At 35.4% G+C, this 26,848-nt stretch overlaps 1 long non-coding RNA gene across 1 annotated transcript in view; it reads right to left on the bottom strand.

The window, feature by feature from the left end:
- LOC129650012 (uncharacterized) overlaps nucleotides 1-11,487 on the bottom strand; it is a 135,021-nt gene extending 123,534 nt beyond the window's left edge. Inside the window, exons 1-2 of the long non-coding RNA XR_008713528.1 lie at nucleotides 11,424-11,487; nucleotides 6,295-6,511 (exon numbers count right to left, since the gene is read on the bottom strand). This is a non-coding gene — a long non-coding RNA (uncharacterized LOC129650012). The remainder of the gene's footprint in view (nucleotides 1-6,294; nucleotides 6,512-11,423) is intronic.
- Nucleotides 11,488-26,848: the final 15,361 nt, after the last annotated feature.

The raw sequence follows: 26,848 nt of genomic DNA, 5'->3' as shown, positions 1-26,848 counted from the left end.
AGAGTACTGGAGTGGGTAGCCATTCCCTTCTCCAGGGGATCTTCCCAACCCAGGGATCTAACCCAGGTCTCCTGCATTGCAGGCAGATTCTTTACCAGCTGAGCTACCAGGGAAGCCCTTGCAATCAAAACAAAACAAACAAAAATGAATGTGTAGATATAGAGAACATACTGGTGGTTGTCAGAGGTGAGAGGTAAAGAAGGTCAAAAAGCACGAATTTTCTACTTATAAAATAAATAAGTCATGGGGATATAAAAGGCAGCTTAGTGACTATAGTTAATAATACTCTACTGCATATTTGAAAGTTGCCAAGAATAGATTTTTAAAAGATCTCATTACAATAAAAGAAATTTATAACCATGTATTGTGTCAAATATTGTGATCATTTTGCAATATATACAAAATTGAATTATTACTTGGTATATCTAAATCTAATATGTTTCATGGCAACTATATCACAATTTTTAAAGTTTATATTAAAATATTAGGTATGTATTAAAATAAAAGGCATGGTATCATAGAATAAAATCCAAGTAATCTAAAAAAAGTCAATAAACTATTGCCCCCCTTTCAAATTACATATCTGTGTGAAGCCAAATTATTTCTAATACCTTAACCAGAATAGCATATTGCAAGAGACTGCATGTGGAAGCAGATAAGCCAGACACCAAATAGATATGAAAAAATATAATCCAACACTCAGTAAATTTTTGTTATGGAAAATAGTTACTATTTATAAAATATATTATTTATCTTAACATTTAATATAATCTTTTTGTCCATATAAGATCAATTTGTAGAAAATTTTAACAATTAGTGGCTTTGATTTTGTAGTACATTAAATATGGACATAATCAACATAAAACTCTTAGAAGTGCTCTATTTTTAAGGGAGCAAAGGACTCCTGAGACCAAAATATGGAAGAACTTCTGATACAGATCATTTATTAGGTTCAGAGTGATATCATCAACCATGAATGATGAAATTTACTTAGAAGAAATTGAACAGAGTGATTTAAATGAAGACTTTTTGTTTTTTTAAATAGAAAATAAATCTCTTTCCCCAGAAGAGAGGCAAAATGAATATTAAAATAGAGGCTATAGACATACTTTAATTCTGATCTGAGATGCCTTTAATATTGAAGGGACAGAATTGGATTGAATTTGATGGAATCTGGTTAATCAATTTCTTCTTGGCATTATATAGAGACTGGTTTGTCAAAAGTTCATTTAGCTAAGTTAAACACAAGGAGATCGTTAACAGAGCCCAGCTTGAAAATATCAAAATGGTAAGAACTTGGCAGAAATCTTCAGCTATTCATCAGGAATACAAAGATCACCTATAGATATAAGAAAAATAGCAACAGAATTTAGCTTTAAGCATCTGAAAACAGAGTGTGGAACCCTATACTGTTACCTACAGTGATTGTGAGTATATCACAGTCAGGGCCCTGGATCCAGGCCACAGTGGATCCAGTGAAATAGAATACCCCAAAATAACTTGTTAGCTTAACAAGTGATGCTGTATCCTAATGGTGAGTTTTAGGGAGAAAGATTACCTCAAAATCTTTTGATGAATCTTGAGTTTGTTCTTTTTTTAATCTTTAACATTCAGGATATTTTTAGATCTCTAATCTGACTTCTCTAGGGCTTGGACAAATTGGCCTAGACAGTCCGAGTAGATGAAAACTTGAAAATAATCAACATAGCCAGACCTTATGAGTTAGAGAATGACAACTTCAGCCTTCCTTAAGCAAGTTAATTCTAAAGATTGCACTGTAAAATAAGGACTATGCTCAGCTGATTTTTCTGTTCCCTGAGAAATAATGTTCCTTTTATTTACGTATGCCATGCTAAGTCGCTTCAGTTGTGTCCGACTCTGTGCAACCCTATGGATGTAGCATGCCAGGCTCCTCTGTCCATGGAATTCTCCAGGCAAGAATACTGGAATGGATTGCCATTCCCTTCTCCAGGGGATCTTCCGGACCCAAGGATCAAGCCCTTGTCTCTTATGTCTAACCTACATTGGCAGGTGGGACTTTTTTACCACTAGCACCACCTGAGAAGCCCAAAACATATGTATATGTAGAAATTAAAAACAATCGATATGTGAAGGCAGTATTAATAAAGTTTAGCCCTCCAATGTTAACAAAAGGAACTGATAGGACAAAAAGTTAATTTTAAAACTAGTGTTATTTTCAAAACAAATCGAGTTACAAACAGTAAAGGTTTTCTATTTAAAAAGTATTTCTTTCTCCATAGACTTGATATATATGTTTTTTCTGTGCTTTTTTTTTTGTTTTAGCTTTAATAAAAACTTTAATTCTATAACATTTATCTGACATTTAATGTCAAAGTCATATTTAAATGGATTTTTACTCTAACCAGAGCTTCCCCTTGTGGCTCAGCCTATACAGAATCTGCCTGCAATGCGGAAGACCTGGGTTCAATCCCTGGGTTGGCAAGATCTGTGGAGAAGGGAAAGGCTACCCACTCCAGTATTCTGGCCTGGAGAATTCCATGGACTACAATCCATGGGGTCGCAAAGAGTCAGACACAACTGAGTGACTTTCACTTTCACATTTCACTTTACTCTGTCAAGTACTTATGTATTAAGCCTTTGGAAGAAGAACAAGCTGAATCTTTTTTCCTTCTTTCTATGACTGTAGAGTATTGGAAAACTACCTTCACCCCATAAACTATCAAATTATTTTGTACTCATAGGCTTTTTCTTTTTTTTATGATGCTTCAAATACAAATTTTAAAGGATTTGATTTTACAAATAAAACAAAACCAATTTTACTTTTACTGAGAAATATCTGACAGAACACCCTTCTGATTTTGAACTATTAAGCTCATAATAACAGTTTCAATATTCTTCTGTGTGCCATAAAATGTGATGTAATTCCAGATTATATCCATAGAAGTTAAAAAAAAATGGGGGGAAACTGAATACCTTAGAAGTTGGGCTCAATATAGAGTTGAGTTAGTATTAAAATATTGAATTAATATTTATAATATTGATATTATATTAATAATATATTAATCAGCAATGATACAATTATTATAATATATTTATAATATTAAAATATTAAATCATTAAAATACACTTTATAAAGAATTTTAAACATTTTATACTTTATAAAGATTTTTATTCTTTATATTTTATAAAGAATTTTAAGCATTTCATTAGGTCTTCTAAATATGTCTAATAGAGTAAACATAGAAAATATAGCTAATATTTTTATCAGAAAACCTTTTACACATTGTATTCCCACTAGCAGTATGGACAACACATAGGTGGTTTTTCCCATGTGGTTCATTTAAGTTGTACAAAGACTCAGACAGAAAAAGATGTAGCAAGAATCCTGAAATAGTGAGATTCTGCCAACAAAGATTTAGTTGCAATAGCCCGCTTTCTTTATACACTCATTCCTCCAAGTTTTATGACACATTGGTCTTTTACAGTTGTAATTATGTCTGACTTTTAGTTTGCTCATCCATTTAGCTTAGTACTTCCTTTGACACTTTGTGGTCATGGCTTTTAATTACATTTACTGAGCCCACCCTTTTGCCTGTTTTGGATCTGAGTTTTTCTTACTAATTCTCCAGAGCTAACTTCGGTTTTTCCTTAACCAGTGTTTAAGATATTTTGATTTATTGCTGTAAACAAGAGCAGCAGGACAAATGAAAGAAATTCTCATATTTTGTGCATCAGCTAGCAGCACAATTCATGAATTTGTGTTATACAGTTACAGAAAACATTGCAGCAAATTTATAGGCAAGCCCACTACTTGTATATCCCAGATGCAATATATTACTGATTTTTTCATATTCTGGTCTTACTGAATATTATCATAATTTTTAAAACATTAGCATCAGTAAATAAAATGATGTTTCCTTAGTATTTCATAAAGTTGTTCACAAGGAGGCTAGCAAAAATTAGATTTTCTTGAACATTTGATAAACTACGAAATATATTTTTATACTGAATTTGGCAATGACACTTTTCTTACAGTCTACCTAAGTACTGGTAAATTTATTGATCTATTCAAGGAACCAACATTAGACTTAATTGTCTTCATTATTGGTATATAAATATACTGATTTTTTTTCTTTTATACTTACTATTTCCTTCCTTCTCCATATTTTGGGTTACTTTTCTTTTCCTAACTTCCTTAAGAAAAATATTAGATTGACTTTGGAGCTTTCTTTCTTTTATACAAATATTTAAACCTCTCAACTTCCCTTTAGGTACTGTTTTAGCTGAATCTCACAAATGATATATTACATTAGCAAATTATTTTATTTTTCAAATGAACTTGACCCATTGATATTTTTACATATATGTGGCCTAATTTTAAAATATTTTTAATAAACATCTTATTGTTTTAATCTCTAGTTTCTTTTCACTGGATTCAAAGAATATACATGATAGGACTTTAGTCATTTAAAATGTATTAGATATATTTATGTAGTGACATTTATCTATCCGAATTTGGCTTAATGTTTTTAGAATTGGCACAAATTAAAATATTCACATTTAACATTTCAGAGACAAATTAGAATTAGTTCTGTATTACTTCATATAATACATAAGAAATTTGCAGTACTCTAAGTTTTTTCACCTTTGACTTTATGTACTAGTTCAGGCATTGACAAATTACATACCACAGGCCAAATCTGGCCTGTGATGTCTTTGTACAGCCTCAAGCTAAAAATGGCTTTTACTTTTTACATGAGCATGAATTTTGAAGACAGAAGAAGAAAAGAGAAGAGGAGAGGGGGAGAATGAAAATTCAACAGAGATTACGAGTGGTCTATAAATTTAGGATTTATAGACCATTTATAATCCTAAATTTATAGACCACTGGACCCTTTACAGAAAAAAATGTACTTACTTCTGACACACACACATTGATGGTGTCAATATGGGAATTAAAAGTCATAAGTATTCATATATACTTTAAACTATTAAGATGAACATTGCCTGTAATTTTACCTACCAATTCTATAAAGAAAGAAGAAACCCTTAGATTTATAAGGTTGCCATTCTGCTGCTTTAAAAATATCCCCCACCTAGGGAGAATGAATACATGTATATGAATGGCTGAGTCCCTTCACTCTTCACCTGAAACTATTACAACCTTGCTATTTGGCTATACTCCAATACAAAATGTTTTTGGTGTTTAAAAAATAAATAAAAATAAAATAAAATCCCCCATCCAAACACCAGACTTTTTTTTAGCTATTTTCTTTGATGCAATACTACTATTGCCTTGAATAGTTCTTTTTTTTTTTTTTTTGCCTTGATTAGTTCTTAATTATTTTTATTTTACAGTAAGCATGATATAGGTAAATTTGTACAGTGTTATTGTTTTAGGTTGTATGTAATAAAAAAGATTTTTGGCCTTCATCTTAGTCCTTGAGAAGTAGACCCTAAACATTTGGAATTTTCAAAATGATAAAAGTGTCTGTGTTATTCATGGTGGGCCCAGATAGTTTATTGCCAACTAAAAGACTTAGGATGAGGAAATGCCATTCCGGGAGAGACAACAGTCTGATTAAAGGATTGGGACTTTGAGCCACATGGTAATCGCTTGACCTCCAGAGAGTGGAGATAAGCTGGATTAAGGACATAGTTGAACTTAATAGCACTCAATTAATTCACTGGTTGTCATTGACATCTATTTATTACTTGATCAAACTACAGCAGAATGCACATTCTTCTCAAGTTCACATGGAGCATTTACCAAGGCAGACTACATTTGGGGCTATAAAATACACCTTAACCATTTTTAAAGGATATAAATCATACAATATAGAACACAATGAAATTAAAACAGACATCAATAAAAGAAAGTGTTAGACCCTCAGTCATGTCCAATTCTTTGTGACTCCATGAACTGTAGCCCACTAGGCTCCTCTGTCCATGGAATTTTCCAGGCAAGAATACTGAAGAGGGCAGCCATTCTCTTCTCTAGGGGATCTTCCTGATCCAGGGGTCAAACCTGGATCTCCTGCACTGCAGGCAGATTCTTTACCATCTGAGCCACCAGGGAAGCCCAATAAAAGAAAAATAACTGAAAAATCCCAAAATATGTGGAGATAAAATATCACATTTCTAAGTAACACATGGATCAAAGAAGAAATCTCAAAAAGTTAAAATTATTTTAAGAAAATGAAAATAAAACATCAAAATGTATGGGATAAGCAAAACAAGTGATTACAAGGTAACTTATAGCACTGGATCCATGTATTAGAAAAGATAAATCAAAAAATTCTAAGCTTCCACCTTGTGCTGTGCTCAGTTGCTTCAGTTGTGTCCAACTCTGTAACCTGTGGACTGTAACCCACCAGGCTCCTCTGTCCATGGGGTTCTCCAGGCAAGAATACTGGTGTGAGTTTCTGTGCCCGCCTCCAGATCTTCCTGACCCAGGAGTTGAGTCCATATCTACAGCATCTCTTGCATTGCAGGCAGGTTCTTTACCCACTGAGCCACCTTGGAAGCCCTTAGAAAAATCAGAAAAAGAAGAGCAAATTAAAACCCAAGTTAGAGCAAAAAAAGAAATAATAAAAATTAGAGTAGCAATCAATAAATTTGAAAATAGAAATAAAGAAAGAAAATCCAGAAAACCTAAAGCAACTTCCTTGAAAAGATCAATAATTTTGCTAAGCTTCTAGCCAGGCTAAGGGAAAAAAAAAAAAAAAAAAAAGGCACAAAATAACAATACCAGCAATGAAAGAGATGATATCACTGCAGATTCTACTGGACTTTAAAAGGACAATAAAGAACAAAGTTGGAGGAATAAAGCTGTGCAACATTAAGATGTACTCTAAAGCTACTATAGTAATCAAGACATGTGATATTGGTGAAAGAAAAGACATATAGGTCAATGAAACAGAATAGAGAGCCAATAAATAGACCCACATAAGTGTAGTTGACTCATCTTTGACCAAGAAACAAAGGCAATACAGAGGAGCAAGGATAATGGAATATTTTTCCGTGCTAAAACGAAATCAAGCCATGAAAAGACACAGAGGAATCTCAAAGGCTTATTACTAAGGGAAAGAAGCAAATCTGTGAAAGCTATAGATTGTATGATTCGAACTCTATGACCTTCTGGAAAAAGAGAAACTATTAAGACAGTAAAGATCACTATTTGCCAGAGGTTACTGGAGAGGGAGGGATGAATATGCAGAGTACAGAAAAAATTTAGAACAGTGAAAATATTCTGCATGATTTTATAATGGTGAATACATATGATTAAATATTTGTATAAGCTTTTTGCATGTACAGCACCTCGAGGGAACCCTGAGGTAAACTACAGACATTGGGTGATGATGATGTGTCAAATTAAGTTCATCTTTGGTATTAAAAAAAAAAGTATCATTCTGTGAGTGATGCTGATTATGAGGGAGGCTCTGCATATGTGGGGGTAGTAGCCAAATGGGAAGTCTCTGTACTTTCCTGTCATTTTTATAGTACATATCTAACTGCTCTAAAAAAGAAAGTATTAAAAAAAAAAAAAAAAAAGAGCAGCAGCTGCCAGAGATGAACAGAGACAGATGCCAGAAACAGGGAGAGATGAAAAGGCTGAGAATAGAGAATTTTCAGGGTACTGAAATTACTCTGTATAATATTACAATGTTCTCATACACTTTTCAGAAGCCATGGAATGTACAATTCCAAGTGAAAGTAAAAAGTGTTAGTTGCTCAGCCATGCCCCCCTTTTTGGGACCCCGTGGACTGTATGTAGCTCAGCAGTCTCCTCTGTCCATGGATTCTCCAGGCAACAATACTGGAGTGGATTGCCATTTCCTTCTCAGGGGATCTTCCCAACCAGGGTTTGAACCTGGGTCTCCTGAATTGCAGGTGGACTCTTTACCATCTGAACCATCAAGGAATGAATCCCTAATATAAAATATGAGCTTTGAGTGATAATACCGTGTCATGAAGTTTCATAATTCTAGCAAAGGTATCACTCTGGTTGGGGAAGTTGATAGTGGTAAGGCTTTGCATATGTGGAGTAGGGAATATATGAGATCTCTATGCTTTCCATTTAATTTTGTTGTCAACTTAATAAAAGGGCTTTAAAAATTGACTATTGTAAAAGTAAGTGTAACACTTTCCTGTGTTCTATGAGTTTTCCTGAGTGAGTGAAGTCGCTCAGTCATGTCCGACTCTTTGCAACCCTATGGACTGTAGCCCACCAGGCTCCTCCCTCCATGGGATTCTCCAAGTAAGAGTGCTGGAGTGGATTGCTATTTCCTTCTCCAGGAAGGAAATGAGTTTTCCTACTGAATTAGAAAACTGGTATAGATAGTAGGGGGCTTCCCTGGTGGCTCAGTGGTAAAGAATATGCCTGCCAATGCAGGAGATGTGGGTTTGATCCCTGGATTGGGAAGATCTCCTGGAGAAGGAAATTGCTAACAACTGCAGTATTCTTCCCCGGGAAATCCTATGGACAGAGGAGCCTGGCGGGCTACAGTCCAAGGGGTCACAAAAGAGTTAGACATGACTCAGCGACTTCATTTTGACTTTTCACTTTCATGCATTGGAGAAGGAAATGGCAACCCACTCCAGTGTTCTTGCCTGGAGAATCCCAGGGACGGGGGAGCCTGGTGGGCTGCCGTCTCTGGGGTCGCACAGAGTTGGATGCAACTGAAGCGACTTAGCAGCAGCAGTAGCAGTGACTAAACAACAACCACACAGATAGTGGGAGATCTTAGTATCAAATGTGAGTGGCTTTAGGACCCCTCACTCTTTTACCTGGTATCTAAAGTGAAGTCTGCCTTGTGGAATATTGTATCCTTAACTTGAAACGCAGATGGTGACTGCAGTCATGAAATTAAAAGATGCTTACTCCTTGGAAGGAAAGTTATGACCAACCTAGATAGCATATTCAAAAGCAGAGACATTACTTTGCCAACAAAGGTCCATCTAGTCAAGGCTATGGTTTTTCCTGTGGTCACGTATGGATGTGAGAGTTGGACTGTGAAGAAGGCTGAGCACTGAAGAATTGATGCTTTTGAACTGTGGTGTTGGAGAAGACTCTTGAGAGTCCCTTGAACTGCAAGGAGATCCAACCAGTCCATTCTGAAGGAGATCAGCCCTGGGATTTCTTTGGAGGTAATGATGCTGAAGCTGAAACTCCAGTACTTTGGCCACCTCATGAGAAGTGTTGACTCATTGGAAAAGACTCTGATGCTGGGAGGTATTGGGGGCCAGAGGAGAAGGGGACAACAGAGGATGAGATGGCTGGATGGCATCACTGACTCGATGGACGTGGGTCTGGGTGAACTCCGGGAGTTGGTGATGGACAGAGAGGCCTGGCATGCTGCAATTCATGGGGTCGAAGAGTCGGACACGACTGAGCGACTGAAGTGAACTGAATTGAACTTGAAAAGGATGGCCTAACACCAAGTATTTGGTTTCAAAAGTAATTGCAGATTGAAACAAGATAAAATAGAAGGCAATGAAACTGAGCATGAATGTCAAATCACTTCCTGATGATTGTCTTTATTTCAGTTTCTTCTAAAACTATCATTGACTTCCTGTTTTCATTTCACAGTGAAATGATGAGGACTGTATCCCCCAAACTTTAATACTCCCAAGGAAGAATTACCTTCATTTTCACTAAAAACATGCTAAGGCAATAGGAAATTGTGTATGATAAATTATTTTTCAAAAATTACATGAACATACTATGTTATAGGTCCCTGGGAGGATTAAATTAATTCCCTATGCTCTTACTGTTTTTACAAAAGTCCTGAGAACCCAGCTTGTCTTCCAGTTCCTTAATAGTTGATACCATTCACTTTATCTTTAATAGTATCTTATGTCTATCTGACAAATATTTAAGTTTGGAGAATTTCTTTCTTATTGAGGTATAGTTCATTTACAATATTGTATTAGATGTATTGTTTCAGATATACAGCATAGTGATTCAATATTTGTTTAAAGATTATACTCCATTTAAAGTTATTACAAAAGAATGACTATAAAATCTCTGTGCTGTACAACACATCCTTGTTGCTTGTCTATTTTATACATGGCAGTTCGTATCTATTCAATAAATTTTTTAGAGAACTTCAGTAGTATACTCAATGCAAATAAAAACATTCAAATTTATTATATTTGTATAATCATATTGCCACCTAGATATGTAAGATTTAAACTAAAACAACTTTATAATTACAAATCATTGAAAGTAGTAAAATTAAAACATACATATATTTCATGTCAACTATAAATGAAGAAAATTTAAGTTTACAAAGTTAACTTGGTGGCACTCAATTCTTTTGTTCCTTTGACAAGGTTTGTTTCAAACTGTTATCTTTCTAGGGATGCAACAGTGAGCATAGGCAGCCATGTTCTAGGATTTTTAGAGCTTACATTTTACTGAAAGGAACAGTCAGTATCAATAATTGCAATAACTGCCTAATTATAAATTTTGATAAGAACTATGAAGGGAATATACATTGTATCAAAACATCTCATTATAGGGACTTGGCTTTGAAAAATGGAAGTCTGCAAGTGAGGTAATAGGTTTGCTGCAAGAGCTCAAAGATGAATCAAGTAAATCATCCATACAGAATTTAGGAAGACTATCATGACAGGAAAGTGTGTGTCATGTTCAAGGACCAGAAAGAAAGTTGCTGTTCTTGGGAAAAATAGAGATTTGTGACTTGATGGGAATAGGCTGGAGGAGAAGTTCAAGACCTAGCTCAGAAGGTCATAAGAAACCATCTTCAGTCTTCTGGTATTTTTCTCTAGAGCACTGGGAAGCTATTAAAGGTTATTTTCTATGGGATGATGTAAAGATTTTCCTGTTTTTTTGGTATGTTTGTTTTTTAAATCACTATTACTGAGGTGTGAAGACCATTAACTGAAGGTAAAAGAGTGAATGAATGTAGATAATGCTAGAGGTCAATAAAAGTGACCTGCAAAAGGAGAGAGCCACACCACCAGCATGATGTGGACACTGATACAAAAGATAGAAAGGAAGAGATAAGAATTACTTCAGAAGTAAAATCGATAGTCCTGGGTGACTGTTCATCCAAAACACTGAGAAAAATGGAGCTGGTTGCTATGAAATAGAATAGCTTGACTTCTTCTTTCCCATAATTAATGTAGTGTATGATTGCCTAATTCTGTCACATTTTTCTTTATTCAATTTAATGAAAAAATAATTAAATGTTATGTCAAAAAATTGCCTTTATTATAAATGTATCTTTCACCTATCACTATTACTCCAATACTTTCTTTAGTAATTTGAATGTATTATATTACCACAGTTAGGGTTTGCTACAGACCAAAAGCACAAATGCATACTCCAGTATAATATATAATGATAATATATAATCATGTCAACATATTAAAATTATAACAAAAATATAAACAAAATCCCACATATATACCTGAATGGCTGTTTGAGAAATGCTGTCTGGTAGTCCTGTCTTTCTTGTTATCCATGTGTAATTGCTAAATGAAAGATTTCTGTCATTATTACTAAAAATTCATTTTGAAATTTTTCTAACATTCTTTTCTATTAAATACTCAAGAAAGAGCAAAATTAGCAAACATGAATAAGTTAAAAAGCTTAAGAAATACTGTGGATATTATCTCTCTTTTCTAGTCTCAGGGTATTTGGAGCACAAAAAATTAAGACCATATTAAGTTTCTGCTCTAATTTTTTACTAAGACTCAGGCTTCCATAATGTCTCCAAATCCTTCAAGGGACCTTATTTCCCCAAAGTATCTCCCAACTAAACTGAAGATGTTCCTGAAAATCACAGGTGAAATAAATAATTTTTTAAATTAATTATATATTAGAATAAAACATAAAGGGCATTTTAATAAATTATATATTTGTATATAATTTATATCCTAGAATAACCTATACAGGTATATCTTACATATTTTCCTGACTCTGGGTTATAAAATAAAATGGATTAAAAGAGTGTTTTCAGTTTTTTAAATACTGCCTTTAAGCTACATTTCTTACATTTCTTGTTTGAAAGAATAAAAAAAATTATTTTTATTAACTATATGTAAGGATAAAATATCTAAGAAATAAAATTTCATCTATATATTTTTAATAGAATGATCTATACATACATACCTTTTATTTAAAAAAAAAAAAACCTCTGGATCATAAAATATAATATAAAAAAGTGATTTCATTTTTTAAAAACTCTACTTCTAAGCCACACAGATTTTTCCATCTCTTACTCTAAGGAATAAAATATGCAGCTCCCAACTTCTATGAAACGCTATATATTTGGGGAAGCTCTTTTACCTACAACATTAACACTATTTATAAATTAAAAAAGCAAGGCTTCATCAAATTTACATACTCTGAAAAGTTGATTCATGGACTCAAAGTCATAAGATATCTATTCGAAGGTAAGTTTTCATGTTTGAAACTGGCTGAACTTATTATCTCTTTGAAGCATATCTATCACTTTTGAGGATGAAAATCTTGAAAGATCTCAGATACATTAGAGAAGAAAAGACATATCATTTATTAAAAATCAATATTACATACTTTGCAAAATATATGTAGGCTGAGTCCATTTAGAGGCCTGCAAATATCCCCCAAATCAAATTACAGTATTTTTTTTAGAAGAGAAGAAATGACTTTGATTATTGAATAACCATTACACCAGAATGTGATGCTCATCACAGGTAGTTCACTAAAAATCAGGACAGAGAGAAATCTCACCCTTTTATGCAGGCAGCTAGAACAACCCAGTACCTGATCTCAAAGCAAATGATACTTAGTCTACAAATAAGGTAGGACATGACAGCATTATTTGTCACACATAGTTCTTCCTAAACTCACCTGGTAATTAGATGGCCATTTGGATTTGCTGATTATCTTATTTATTTATTTAATTTATTTTTTTCACTTTTTTTTAAACTTTACAATATTGTATTGGTTTTGCCAAATATTAAAATGAATCCGCCACAGTTTATTTTAATTGGAGGCTAATTGCTTTACAATATTGTAGTGGTTTTGCCATACATTGACATGAATCAGCCCTGGGTGTACATGTGTCCCCCATCCTGAACCCCGCTCCCATTTTATTCCCCATCTCATGGGTTGTCCCATGTGCACCAGCTTTGAGTGCCCTGTTTCGTGCATCAAACTTGGACTGGCCATCTATTTCACATATGGTAATATACATGTTTCAATGCTATTCTCTCAAATCATCCCACCCTTGCCTTCTCCTACAGAGTCCAAAAGTCTGTTCTTTATATCTGTGTCTTTTTTGCTGTCTTGCATATAGGGTCATTGCTACCATCTTTCTAAATTCCACATATATACATTAATATACTGTATTGGTGTTTTTCTTTCTGACTTACTTCACTCTGTATAATGGGCTCATAATTACTCACAGGCACCTCATTAGAACAGATTCAAATGTGTTCTCTTAAATAGCTGTGTAATATTCCATTGTGAATATATACCACAGCTTTCTTATCCATTTTTCTGCCAATGGACATCTAGATTGCTTCCATGTCCTATCTATTGTAAACAGGGCTGCAATGAACATTGGAATATATCTGTCTCTTTCAATTCTGCTTTCCTCGGTGTATATGCCCAGCAGTGGGATTGCTGGGTCGTATGGCAGTTCTATTTCCAAATTTTAAGGAATCTTCACATTGTTCCCCATAGTGGCTGTACTAGTTTGCATTCCCACCAACAGTGTAAGAGGTTCTGTTTTCTCTGTACCCTCTCCAGCATTTATTGTTTGTAGACTTTTTGACAGCAGCCATTGTAACTGGCGTAAGACGGTACCTCATTGTGGTTTTGATTTGCATTTCTCTGACAATGAGTGATACTGAGCATCTTTTCATGTGTTTGCTAGACATCTGTATGTCTTCTTTGGAGAAATGTCTGTTTAGTTCTTTGGCCCATTTTTTGATTGGGTTGCTTATTGTTCTGGTATTGAGCTGCATAAGCTGCTTGTATATTTTTGAGATTAATTCTTTGACAGTTGCTTCATTTGCTATTATTTTCTCCCATTCTGAAGGCTGTCTTTTCACTTTGCTAATCGTTTCCTTCATTGTGCAAAAGCTTTTAAGTTTAATTAAGTCCTATTTGTTTATTTTTGCTTTTATTTCCATTACTCGGGGAGGTGGGTCATAGAGGATCCTGCTGCGATTTATATCTGAGAATGTTTTGCCTATGTTTTTCCTGTAGGAGTTTTATAATTTCTGGTCTTACATTTAGATCTTAAATCCATTTTGACTTTATTTTTGTGTATGGTGTTGGAAAGTATTCTAGTTTCATTCTTTTACAGGCAGTTGACCAGTTTTCCCAGCACCACTTGTTATAGAGATCGTCTTTTCCCCATTGTATATTCTTGCTTCTTTTGTCAAGGATAAGGTGTCCATAGGTGTGTGGATTTATCTCTGGGCTTTCTATTTTGTTCCATTGTTCTATATTTCTGTCTTTGTGCTGGTACCATACTGTCTTGATGACTGTAGCTTTGTAGTATAGCCTGAAGTCAGGCAGGTTGATTCCTCCAGTTTCATTCTTCCTTCTCAAGATTGCTTTGGTAATTCGAGTTTTTTTTATTTCCATACAAACTGTGAAATTATTTGTTCTAGTTCTATGAAAGATATTGTTGGTACCTTAATATGGATTTCATTGAATCTATAGATTGCTTTGGGTAGTATGCTCATTTTCACTATATTGATTTTTTCTGATCCATGAACATGATATATTTCTCCATCTATTTGTGTCATCTTTGATTTCTTTTATCAGTTTTTTATAGTTTTCTATATACAGGCATTTGATTCTTTGGGTAAATTTATTCCTAAGTATTTTATTCTTTTCATTGCAATGGTGAATGGAATTGTTTCCTTGATTTCTCTTTTTGTTTCCTCATTGTTAGTGTATAGGAATGCAAGGGATTTCTGTACTAATTTTATATCCTGCAACTTTACTATATTTATTTATAAGCTCTAGTAATTTTCTAGTGGTATCTTTAGGGTTTTCAATGTAGAGGATCATGTCATCTGCAAACAGTGAGAGTTTTACTTTTTCTTTTCCAGTCTGGATTCCTTTTATTTCTTTTTTCTTTTTTGATTGCTTTGGCTAAAACTTCCAAAGCTATGTTGAACAGTAATGGTGAGAGTAGGCACCCTTTTCTTGTTCCTGACTTTAGGAGAAATGCTTTCAATTTATCTCCATTGAGGATAATGTTTGCCGTAGATTTATCATATATGGCTTTTATTATGTTGAGGTATGTTCCTTCTATGCCAGCTTTCTGGAGGGTTTTTATCATAAATGGATGTTGAATTCTGTCAAAGGCTCTCTTTGTATCTATTGAGATAATCATATGGTTTATTATCTTTCAATTTGTTAATGTGGTGTATCACATTGATTGATTTGCAAATATTAAAGAAACCTTGCATCCCTGGGATAAAGCCCATTTGGTTGTGATGTATGATCTTTTTAATATGTTTTTGGATTCTGTTTGCTAGAATTTTGTTGAGGATTTTTGCATCTATGTTCATCAGTGATATTAGCCTGTAGTTTTATTTTGTGTGTGTGTGTGGTATCTTTGTCTGCTTTTGGTATTTGCATGATGGTGGCCTCATATAATGAGTTTGGAGTTTTACATTCCTCCAAAATTTTCTGGAAGAGTTTGAGTAGGATAAGTGTTAGCTCTCCTCTAAATTTCTGGTAGAATTCACCCATGAAGCCATCAGATTCTGGGTTTTTGTTTGTTGGAAGATTTTTGATTACAGTTTTGATTTCCATTTTCATGATGGGTCTATTAAGATTTTCCATTTATTCCTGGCCCAGTTTTGGAAAGTTATACTTTTCTAAGAATTCGTCCATTTCTTTCAAGTTGTTCATTTTATTGTCATATAGTTGCTGATCTTAGGATCCTGTGTATTTCTGTGTTGACTGTTGTGGTTTCTCCATTTTCATTTCTAATGTTGTTGATTTGATTCTTCTCCATTTTTCTTGATGACTCTGGCCAATGATTGGTCTATTTTATTTATGTTCTCAAAGAACCAACTTTTAGCTTTGTTGAGTTTTGCTATAGTCTCCTTTGTTTCTTTTACAATTATTTCTGCCTTAACTTTTATGATCTTTCCTTCTATTAACCCTGGGGTTCTTCATTTCTTATTTTTCTAGTTGATTTAGATGTAAAGTTAGGTTATTTATTTGATTTTTCTCTTGAGGTAAGCTTGCATTGCTATGAACCTTCCCCTTATACTTCTTTTACTGAATCCCATAGGTTTGGGGTTGTCATATTTTCATTTTCATTTATTTCTATGTATATTTTGATTTATTTTTTGATTTCTTCTGTGATTTGTTGGTTATTCAGAGGCATGTTGTATAACCTCAATATCTTTGTATTTTAATGGTTCTTTTTTTCCTGTAATTGACATCTAATCTAATCACATTGTGATTAGAAAGGATGCTTGAAATGATTTCTTTCTTTCTTTTTTTTTTTTTTTTAATTTACCAAGGCTAGATTTATGGCCCAGGATGTAATCTATCCTGGAGAATGTACTGTGTGTACTTGAGAAAAAGGTGAAATTCATTGGGGGTGAAATGTCCTATAGATATCAATTGTCCATTTTATCAAAGTATGTGTTTCCTTGCTAATTTTCTGTTTGGTTGATCTATCCATAGGTGTTTAAGTCTCTCACTATTATTGTATTACTGTTAATTTCCCCTTTCATACTTACTGTTAATTTCCCCTTTCATACTTGTTAGCATTTGCCTCACATATTGCGGTGCTCCTATGTTGGATGCATGACAGTGAAAGTGAAGTCGCTCAGTAGCGTCCAACTCTTTGTGACCCCATGGACTTTAGCCCACCAGGCTCCTTCATCCATGGGATTCTCCAGGCAAGAGTATTGGAGTGGGTTGCCATTTCCTTCTCCAGGGCATCTTCCCGACCCAGGGATCGAATCCAGGTCTCCCACATTGTAGGCAGACGCTTTACCATCTGAGCCACAAGGGAAGTCCATATATTTAAAATTGTTATATCTTCTTCTTGGATCGATCCTTTGACATTATGTCATATCCTTCTTTGTCTCTTTTCAAGGCCTTTATTTCAAAGTCTATTTTATCTGATATGAGTATTGCAACTCCTGATTTTTTTGGTCTCCATTTCCATGAAGTATCTTTTACTAGCTCTTCACTTTCAGTCTGTATGTGTCCCTTGGTTTGAGGTGGGTCTCTTGTAGAGAGCATATATAGGGGTTTTGTTTCTGTATCCATTCACCCAGTCTTTGTCTTTTGGTTGGGGCATTCAACCCATTTACATTTAAGGTAATTATTGAAAAGTATGATCCCATTGCCATTTACTTTGTTGTTTTGTGCTTGAGTTTATAAATATTTTCTCTGTTTCCTAGTTAAAGAAGATCCTTCAGCATTTGTTGAAGAACTGGTTTGGTGGTGCTAAATTCTCTCAGCGTTTGCTTGTCTGTAAAGCTTTTGATTTCTGCTTCATATTTGAATGAGGTCCTTGCTGGGTATAGTAGTCTGGGTTGTAGGTTTTCATTTCATCACTTTAAGTATGTCCTGCCATTCCCTTCTAGCCTAAAGAGTTACTATTGAAAGATCAGCTGTTATCCTTATGGGGATCCCCTTGTGTGTTATTTGTTGCTTTTCCCTTGCTGCTTTTAATATTTGCTCTTTGTGTTTGACCTTCATTAACCTTATTAATATGTGTCTTGGGGTGTTTCACCTTGGGTGTATCCTGTTTGGGACTCTCTGGGTTTCTTGGACTTGGGTGGCTGTTTCCTTCCCCATTTTAGCGAAGTTTTTAACTATTATCTCCTCAAGTATTTTTTCATGCCCTTTTTGTCTTCTTCTTCTGGGACTTCTATGATTTGAATGTTAGGGTGTTTAACATTGTCCCAGAGGTCTCTGAGGTTGTCCTCACTTCTTTCAATTCTTTTTTTCTTTTTTCCTCTCTGCTTCATTTATTTTCACCATATTATCTTCCACCTCACTTATCCTATCTTCTGCCTCAGTTATTCTACTGTTGGTCCTCTCCAGAGTGCTTTTGATCTCAGTTATTTCATTATTCATTATTGATTGACTCTTTTATTTTTCTAGGTCCTTGGTTAAACATTTCTTGCATCTTCTCAATCCTGTCTCTAGTCTATTTGCCTGTAACTCCATTTTGTTTTCAAGATTTTGGATCATCTTCATTATAATTATTCTGAATTCTTTTTCAGATAGACTCCTATCTCCTCCTCTTTTGTTTGGTTTGGTGGGCATTTATCATGTTCCTTTACCTGCTGAATACTTCTCTGCCTTTTCATTTTGCTTAAATTACTGTGTTTGGGGTGGCCTTACTGTAGGCTGGAAGTTTATGGTTCCTCTTAATTGTGGAGCTTGCTCCCTATGGGTGGGGTTAGACTAGTGGCTTGTCCAAGTTTTCTGGTTAGGGGAGCTTGTGTCTGTGTTCTGGTGGGTGGCACTGGATCTCTTCTCTCTGGAGTGCAATGAAATGTCCAGTAGTGGGTTTTGGGGTGTCTATGGGTTTGGCATGGCTTTGTATTTTAATGCTCTGGGCTGTGTTCCTCCATTGCTGGAGAATTAGTATGGTATGTCTTGCTCTGGAACTTGTTGGCTCTTGGGTGGACCTTGGTTTCAATGTATGGAGGCTTTTGGATGAGCTCTTGTCGATTAAAGTTGCCTGGAATCAGGAGTTCTCTGGTGTTCTGGTGTTCTTAGGTTTTGGATTTAATCCTTCTTCCTCTGGCTTTCAGTCTTATAGTAGCCTCAAGACTTCTCCATCCATACAGCACAGATGATAAAACATCTAAGTTAAAGGTGAAACAATTCTCCACAGTGAGGGACACCAAGAGAGTTTCACAAAGTTACATGGAGAAGAGAAGAGGGAGGAGGGAGATAGGGGTGACCAGGAGGAGAAGAGGGGGTGTCAAAAGGGGAGAGAGCAATCTAGCCAGTAATCAATTCCCTATGTGCTCTCCACAGCCTGGAATACCCAGAGAGATTCAGGGCTTTAAGTTAGAAAAGAATGGGAGGGAGGAGATAGAGGTGACCTAGGGGCAAAAAGGGAGAGTCAAAAGGGGAGAGAGCGATCAAGCCAGTAATCACGTGAAAATGGATATGATGATTAGATTCTTAAAGGTACAAAATTGATAACTTGCCAAAAAGAAAAGGTTAAAAATTTAAAATAGAGGTTAGACACTCAAAAATATAATATTAAAACCATAAAATAAAATCAATCACAAAAATTATAATATATATATATATATATATGAAATTTGCTTTAAAAATAGGGTCTTTTTTTCAAGGTTATAAAATGAAATTTTGTAGGTTTTAAAAATGAAAATTAAAGGAGTAATAAAGAACCTAACAATTAAAAAAAGAATTAAAAAATGATAATAGTAAAAATATATCTAGGAATTTATCTGTAGCTGTTGTGGGCAGTGTGGGGTCAGTTCAGTTTCAGATAGTTCCTTGTTCCAGCTCGTACTTCTTTTCAACGTCTATAGGCCCCTTCTAATGTTTAGTCAGTGTTACAGGGTTTTAATCTATTGCACCTATCATTTCCAGAGAGGTTCCCTCTTCCTTGTTTATTTTGGCTTCCTCTGTTTGCAAGTCTCTTCAGTGTCTAATTTCTGCCCTGACACAAGGGGGTAAAGGTTGTCACTTATTTAGGTTTATTTGTTCAGTTGTGTTGTGGGGAGGGAAGGACACTGTAATCAAATATCGCTGGCATGGGAGTGTTTGCACTGTATGGACCACACTGGATCTGCCCAAGCTTATGGCAGCATGTGCTTTCTGGGTCTACACTGCTCAGGCTGCAAGTTGCTCTGCAGGGGCACTGTCCAAAACAGGCCCTGCGTTTTGTGCACTTCCCAGGTCTAAGCTGCTCAAGTTCAGGTTCTCAGGTACTCCGCAAGGGCACAAACTCGGATGGGCGTGTGTTTTGTGCCCTTTCCGTGTCCAAGCAGCTCAAACGCACTGGTGCTTGACGAGTGCACCGTCCCAGGTGGACCATGCATCTTAATCACCTCCCCGGTTCTGGCCACTTGGTTTCCCGGGAGCTCTGTGACAGTACTGTCTCAGGTATGTGCTGTGTCTCTTCTGGGGAATTGATCTCAGGCCGTGACCCTCCTGGCAGATGTCAACCATCTAGGATCCCAAGAAGATGTGGTTAGCAACTGGTAGCCTGCTCACAGTTTGGTAGAGGATGCCAGTCTCTGCGGTTCAGATTGCCCCTTGACATCTGGCTCTGGCTGTCACACACCTACCTCTCTGCCTCTGGTGTGTGTGTTAGGGGCGGGGGGGGGGGCACGGTGGGGAGCTGGTATGCAGCCAGCTAGCTCTCCTTTGGTGTTTGCTCAATCCTTCATTCTGTGAGTGAGCCAGGCTCTGCGTTACATTAGAGCCTATCACGGGAAATTCTCTCTTTTTTTCCTCTGTGACTATCCCACAGTTTGGGTTGCTATCTCACGTTAACTCTCTCAGATTGTCCTCAGCGAATTCAGGCCTGGTCCTTACCCTAAGCATGCAGCCTGCACCTACCTGTCCAGCCCCCGCTCACTGATGGTGGACGCAAGCATCTGGGCTACTTCTCCACTGGGAGTTGCAGTTAGGTATGTATTATTTTTGGTTTTTTCTCCTGTTGCCCTCTGAGATTCCAAAGCTCCCCACAGATCCACCAGTGAGAGGGTTTCCTGCTGTTTGGAAACTTCTCCTCCTTCATGACTCCCTCCCCAGGACGGGTCTCCATCGCTAACTCTTTTGTCTTTCTTTTTGTCTTTTATATTTTATCCTATGTCCTTTAGAAGAAAATGTGCTGCCTTTTTGGGTGTCTGGTGTCCTCCGCCAGCATTCAGAAGTTGTTTCGTGGAAGTTGCTGAGCATTCAAATGATCTTTTGATGAATTTGTGGTCTTCCTGTCCTGTCCTATTGCTCTGCCATCTTGGGACTCCCCACCATACTACAGTATTTTAAATCTCTTTGGAGGGTGGGGCAGAGACTGGGAGATGAATCATTACTTGCTAAATTCCCATTCAATTCTTACACAATATACTGACTGTGTGACTGGCAGTGGACCTAACCATAGCATATCCAACAATAAATATCAGGGGTTCCTGACCTTGAAGTAACTGAATAGTTTCAAAAAGTTAATGTGATTTACTCATGGTATGACTTAGAAGGGAGATTGGTCCAAAATGCATTAAGTATTGACTGCAAAAGCTCCTACACTGTGGGAAATGTGCCAGAGTGGAAAAGGGAATTAATTCTGGCATCCTCAGCATCCTCAAACCTGTAGTTTGTAAATTTTAATTTTTTTAAGCTTGGAAACTATTTCAGAAAATGCATTGGAAAAAAGAAACTATTGAAGAGGCTGATTTAACAGTGAGATTTCTTTTATAGTGTGCTTGGTGCTAAAGATGGAAACAGCATCTTTGTAGTAATCAAGAACTTAGGGCAGAATCCTACAGATTTATGTATATTCCAATACTTTAATAAATAAAGGATCAGCTTTTATTTGTACTGCTCAAGAATATCCACAGTAAAAATACATCAGAGTTCAGATCTTTGCAGTACAATGACAAAGAACACTTGTGTGTCAAGACAAGTGCCTACCAGGGATTGTCCTCTTGTATTTTAATATTTATGTTTAGGATAAATAAATATTTCTCTTATTAAGCAGGAATCATCCTGTCTGTATGCTGGAGCCTAGCATAACTAGGCTCTTAATGCTATAAAATCTTTGAGAAATAAAATGTCTATGAGATGTTATTTTTTCCTTTTCTCCAGTACTGCTTGGTAACAGTAAAAACAACTTCCTTTTAATGAATCCATTCATAATCCAATTATAGCTTCAAATTTATGTAATGTGGGCTAATGAAAATTCATAGAGAAGACATTCTTTTCAACAAGTAACTGTCAATATAGAAAGGAAATATTTGAAAACTGAATTTTATTTTCCACAGAATTATTAACATGCTGATACATTAAAAAGGTAGGAAATATGGAATTGCTGTTTAGTGATGACCATTTTATATGTATTGCTTGATAAATTATTCTGAATATCGAACAGTATCTTGAAGAGGTCAATACGTCTTGTCCATACAAGTGATAAACCAAAAATCTTGATTAAATTAGAATGAAAAACAGATCATAGTTTAACTAAACCACTATGTGACTGTATTCTGTTTAATCATTCAGATGCCCCCCATTCCCAAGATTTTATTGCTATGAAATACAATGATTAATTAAGGGGAGTTATTTCTGGAAAAGTCACACCCTGGCAGTTCCTCCTCCTGATCCTGATGCTTTTGGAAAACTCAGCCCTGTAACTAATTAGAATGTCAGAATGTGCTGATGACCTTTGCATTGAAGAGAACTATAGAGAAGTTAACAGAAATGGGCTACTTAGACTGTAATCATCTCATTAACACAAACAGGTGCGATGGCCAGCAATACTGTATAGCTAGTTTGTTTGTTTTTTTTTTAATTATCACAAATAGTGGGAGAAGAGTCACATGATCAAGTGGTAAAAGCACAAATAGTTGCCAATTCCCTTTTAAAATACAAAGGAATTACAGAAAACAAAGCAAAGCAATAGAAATATACTATTACCATGAGTTAAAAGTCCAAAAGGGGGAGTGTCCAACTTTAAGTCACACACTCCTACAACAGTTGTAAATTATTCTGTCTTCTTTTCTCTTTCTTCACCTTTTTCCCACTTTTGTTATTTGATTGGACACCATCAACTCCATATTTACAAACGAGATAACTGCAAATCCTATTGTTAACAAATTACTTTTGTTAATTAAATGGTTGATACAAATATTGATAGATTTTAATTTCATAATGGATTATCTAATTTAATTCCATAAAAACAGCTGATTGTTTTTAAAGTATATATAAAAAAAGACTCTAGGAAAAGAAGGGCTAGGCAGTTTTAGAAAGCAAAGAACTGAGAAGCAACAGAATTGGTGAAAAAGAGAAATGAGGAGATATCTTGAGAAAAAGGAACTGAAGGGACTTAGGGGGCTTCACTGGTGGCTCAACTGGTAAAGAATCTGCCTGAAATGAAGGAGACCCAGGTTTGATCCTTGGGTTGGGAAGATCCCCAGGAGAAGGGAATGGGTAGTCACCCTGGTAGTCTTGCCTGGAGAATGCCATGGACAGAGGAGCCTACCAGGCTACAGTCCATAGGGTCACAAGGAATTGGACATGACTGAGAGGCTTGGAGAAGGAAATGGCAACCCACTCCAGTGTTCTTGCCTAGAGAATCCCAGGGACGGGGGAGCCTGGTGGGCTGCTGTCTATGGTGTCGCACAGAGTCGGACACGACTGAAGCGACTAAGCAGCAGCAGCAGAGAGACTAAGCAGGCACACACTTGCAGGCAAAAGTCCCTTCTTTGGTAGAGGAGAGAGGTGCAAAATGTTGACATGTGGGCAGGAGACACACACTTATAGGAATGCCAGGCAAAAAAAGGTAAGTATATGGAGAAAACTAACTCCATGTAAAGCATATATATCTTTGGCAAGTCTCCAGTTACCCCACGTCTCAAAACATGATACTTCACTGCCTTCATACCTAAGACCATCTATTCAAACACAATGTGGATTTGCTCCCAGAGTCTGGGTCTTTTCCTTGGATCAGATTAACCATCCAAATTTATCCAAACAAATTTATCCAGATTACATATAGAATACTGAGGTTTCTATTAATAGCATTTTCTTTTACTTTCATCAATGGTTAGAACTGGACAATAAACTGGCTGGAGTCAATGTCTATCATTTGCACTGGAGAGAGACTTAAATGTAGGCAAGATAGTGTAAAAGTTTTCCAGTGGATAAAAGGGAAGACTCTACTTATGTTCTGAAATTGTTAGCATGGATGAGCTGGAGAGCAGTCATCCCATGTGACTGGGTAAGGGACCATATGGTTTTCTTTGATTCTAAATAGGAACAAGGGCAGATAATTAGGGAAGCTAGTAGTTACCTTCCTGAATTTTCTAAGTCTACAGTTGCTAAAATTGATAGTTGTGGATTGTGGGTCAGAGTTCTATTGTGTACAGATGGTTTGATTTTTATCAAGTTTGTGTATTTGGTCTCTGGACAGCTGCTCAGAAGGGCTTCCCTGGTGGCTCAGACGGTACAGCGTCTGCCTGCAATGCAGGAGACCTGGGTCAGGAAGATCCCTTGGAGAAGGAAATGGCAACCCACGCCAGTACTCTTGCCTGGAAAATTCCATGGATGGAGGAGCCTGGTGGGCTACAGTCCACGGGTTCACAAAGAGTTGGACACGACTAAGCGACTTCACTTTCACTTTTCACTTTAGCTGCTCAGATGAGTGCATCTTTTCTCAAACACAAGCAGCCACCTATGCTTTGTCTTTCAGGTTGGATGCTGAGATAGAACTGAATTGCAAATGAGTAACTATTGCTGTAACTTCCTGTGTCTCAGTTGACTCAAATAAGATATTTTCTTGGGGTCAATGATGACTGGGGACAATGATGACTATGCTCATAGTGATTTGCAGTTACATTTCAAAGATAAGTTGTAAATAAAACTTTCTTTTCCTTTAGAATGCTAATGCTAAAGAATGCAGGTTATTTTCTTGAACCTCAATTTTCATATCCACAAGAAAAACACAGGGTGCTGAGCTCCTGCCAAGCTCTCTCATGCTGATTTTGTAAAGTGCCTTGATTTGTGCAAAACTACAAAATTTAAGACATTTACTCCAGAAGTTTAAGGATGGCAGTTAATTCAGAATTCCAGCTTGTGGTCATTTCCTTAGCATCCAGTTTTCTACTTGCCTTTGGAATAACAGACTCCATCTAAATGAAGCCTGCCTCATTCAACAATATCCAAGGACTATAATTTTTTTAAAATCACTTAATTGTTTCGAAGTAATCTATTCCATCTCCCTTTCCACATACACAAAAGTACCAATAATAATTTATTTTTTTCTCAAATTGGCCCTAAATTTAACTATGACATGAGGAAAGATAATTAATTATAAAAAGAAACTTTTAAAAGCTATTTAGGGAAAAGAAGAAAGCTTACTTCAGTTTGCAGCTAATCAGTTCTCCTTATTAAATATTCAGAGGTTCTTGTCCCTGTGGGTGGTAAAGAAACCTCTATTTAAACACACTGAATCCTGGGACCACTGTAAAAGTCCTTTAGGGAAATCCCCAAACCCCTTCTACAGAGAGAAACCACAACTGGTGAATTATTAACAATTAGCAAAAGTATTCAATGTGAAAAATAAATAGCACCATGTCTGCTCATCTCTTAAAAACAGTATATTTAAAGAAGGAGTATGAAAACAGGCATTGCCAAAGGAGCAAAATAACCTCACAGAAAAACACTAAGGTAGAATAGAAATACTTTGATGAGGAAAGAGGATTAAACATATGATTTTTTGGTATTTTCCACTGTTTAAAAGTTTGTCCTTATTTTTAAAATGTACATTTTATTCATTTACTGTGAAAACTCCTGTTTTAAGAGTAAGGTGGCTATATATAATATATGAAAGAGTTTCTGATTTTCTGAGACAAAATTTGGAAGACTTACTTTTAAATATATTGAATTCACTTATAAAATTTACAAACATAAAAATTTTAGATCTTCACATGTGATTTTTAAAAACAAATTTCTAAAATGTAGAAAATTACTTTAAATATTATTAATTACAATCTTAACATATACAGATAGTTAGCACTTATATTTTTGAATGTTTCCTTCAGATCTGTTTCCAGTCTGTGTTCATGTGTGTATTCACAGTATGTGATGTGTATTTTTTTTAATCTTATATAAACAGATTATCTTATTTTATAAAATATTATTTTACTCTGATTTTTTTTACTTGAAGTTATATATTTTAGTATTTAACCCTGTCAATCTTTTTCAGCAGCATTGTTTTAAATAATGGCATAATAATTTATTTCAAAATTTGAACTTCCAATTTATGCTATTATAAAGAAGTCAGTATGGTTCCTTGAATGGACAGCTCATGAAATCAATATATTATTTCTATGTTTTTCATTTTACACAATTATTAGTCAGATAGAGTCTTTGGATTTTAAGGAGGCTGACTCATTACAATATTAATATTCACAAAATTTGGAACCAATTTAATTTCCAACCAGCTTTATTAAGAAAATTCTCACCAAACAATGGCAAACATACCATATGATCAGTTATATAGATCAGAAATATTTGATAGTTTCATAGATGACAATTAATATTCTATTTATAAAACAGATAACTGTTAAAATACATTTTAATAGTCAAAATAGGTTCTGGTAAGTCTTAAAGATTTCATTTCTAATATGTTTTAGTGAGCTGAATATTATTACTTTGAGTATTGAGGTAAACAAAATCAATTATATTGTGATGTTGCAAATTTGCAATAGCTTTAATTGTTCTCATTCCATCAATAATTAATAAAATCTCAAACCAGAAAAGCAATAATATGTGATAGTACTGTTCAAAAAACATTTGAGTTTTATCAATAGGGTCATAATGGTTTTACCTTTAAAAAGTTTAGATTTTAGCTTTCAAATTCTGTCTTCATTTTCAGATGTTGCCTCAGATTTTATTCACAGAGTTAATTTGTTAGCTTTTTAATTTATTCTGTTTTCACACTCTGCTTCCATAGTTTGACTATGTAGAATAATTACTAGAATTCTCTCATAAAGTTTCTTCATAGCAAATTGACAGAATTCTGGAGCACTTTACATGATTAGTGTCCTTGTGATGCTAGATGACTTACATTTCCACTTACATTTCCATTTTATATACTTATATCTAGTATATAAAATTAATAATACCTCATGATTT

The sequence above is a fragment of the Bubalus kerabau genome, chromosome 4, assembly GCF_029407905.1.
Source record: "Bubalus kerabau isolate K-KA32 ecotype Philippines breed swamp buffalo chromosome 4, PCC_UOA_SB_1v2, whole genome shotgun sequence".
NCBI lineage: Eukaryota > Metazoa > Chordata > Mammalia > Artiodactyla > Bovidae > Bubalus > Bubalus kerabau.
This window is presented reverse-complemented; position numbering and strand designations above follow the sequence as displayed.